Source organism: Chrysochloris asiatica, unplaced genomic scaffold, assembly GCF_000296735.1.
Source record: "Chrysochloris asiatica unplaced genomic scaffold, ChrAsi1.0 scaffold00387, whole genome shotgun sequence".
NCBI lineage: Eukaryota > Metazoa > Chordata > Mammalia > Afrosoricida > Chrysochloridae > Chrysochloris > Chrysochloris asiatica.
In genome coordinates this window covers 1,512,736-1,514,704 of record NW_006408905.1, presented here as the reverse complement: position 1 = coordinate 1,514,704, position 1,969 = coordinate 1,512,736, and positions in this window count along the sequence as shown.

Here is a 1,969-nt window from a genome sequence, read left to right as displayed (position 1 = left end):
CAGCACACAGCTCCTCTCCCTCTCTGGGTCTAGAGTCCCTACCTGCTCCATCTCTCCACATCCTTGTCTCTGCTTCCATATCTGGCATCACTGTTTCTCTGGGTAGGGTCCCTGGGTCTGCTCTTCTCCCTTGATGGTCCCAGGGACCTCTGGTCCTGGACTGCAAAGTCCATAACTCCCCTCCTTTTGCTACAAAATATCTACCTTTACATTTTGAATAACACCCTCTTGGTCCATGTACAGATTCCTCATGAGCACAAAGTGTTCAGGAATACTCATACTTAGCAATGATGTCCATAGCTTGTCATAAATCACACAATCGAAAGCCTTTGCATAGTCAATAAAGCACAGGTAAACATCTTTCTGGTATTCTCTGCTTTCAGTCAAGAGTCATCAGACATCAACAATGATCTCATTCCACGTCCTCTTTTGAATCCAGCTTGAATCTCTGGAAGTTCTCAATCAATGTATTGCTTGTAGCTATTTCTGTATTACCTTTAGTAAAACTTAACTCGCATGGGATATCATAGATATTGTCCGATGATGTCCTCATTCCGTTGGGTCACCCCTCTTTGGAATGGGCAAAAATATGGATCTCTTCCAATCAGTCAGCCAGATAGTTGTCCTCCAAATTTCTTGGCATAGATGAGTGAGTGCCTCTAGTGCCGCCTCACATTCTTGAAACATTTCAGTGTTTATTCCATCAATTCCTGGTGCCTTATTCTTTGCCAATTCCTTCAGCGCACATTGGATTTCTTCCTTCAGTATTATTGTCCCTTGATCATATGCTCACTCTTGAAATGGTTGAAAATCAACCATTTCCTTTTGGTACAGTGACTCTGTGTATTCCTTCCATCTTCTTTTGATGCTTTCTGTATCATTCAATAATTTGACCACAGAATCCTTCAGTAAAGAAAATCGAGACTTGATTTTTTTCTGCAGTTCCCCCAGCTTGAGAAATGCTGAGCATGTTCTTCCTTTTTGGTTTCCTGACTGCAGATCTTTGCATATTTTATTGTAATACTCAAAATATCTAGCTGACTTTTGAAATATTCAGTTCAGCAATTCATTTCTTCCATTTGATTAAGTATCTCTAGACAGAAGAGGAAATTTCAGTGTGTTTTGTGACACCCATTTTGATCTTTTCCTTCTTAGTGAATTTTTACTTTCTTCCTGTATGATGATCTTGGTGTCATCCCACAATTCTTTTGGTTTTCAGTCTTCAGTGTTTAATGTATTAAATCTGTGCTCCAGGTGATCTCTACATTCTGGTGGGACATATTCAAGGTCTATATATACCTAACTGAGTTCCTTGATTGGTAATTTTTTAAAAACATCTTATGACAACCAAAGGGGGGGGTAGGCTTGCAGGATATACCCTTTGGTTGGTTGATGAAGCATGGAGGAGATTGTAACCAGGGATGTCACCCTACTCCCTGTGCCAGACCAGGAACCAATTCACAATTGCTTAGAAGCATTAGAAGTCTTCTTGCCACATGACTCACACATCCAGGAAGGACCTCTTTCCTCCCCCAACCTAGTTTGATATCCTGATGGTAGTTCTTTCTTCCAAGATAAAATTAAGCGGGCAGGCTATGCCATTGTATCTGAAAGCAAAGTCATTGACTGGGGCTCCCTCCCTCCTCAAACAGCTAATCAACAAGCAGAGATGATTGCCCTCACATGGGCCTTTACCTTAGCTTTGGAAAAAAGACTCACAGTTCATACAGATTCCAAATATGCCTTCCATATTCTGCTTTCACACACAGCCATTTGGAGGGAAAGAGGTTTTTGTTCTACCAAAGGTAATTCCATCCAGAATTCTAAGTTTATTATGGAAATATTAAAGGCTTCCAGGCTGCCCACAGCCATTGGCATTGTCCACTGTAAAGCCCACCAGTCAGACCAGTCACCTACAACCAAGGGAAATAATTTGGCTGATTGCATAGCAAAGAAAGCAGCCTTAACA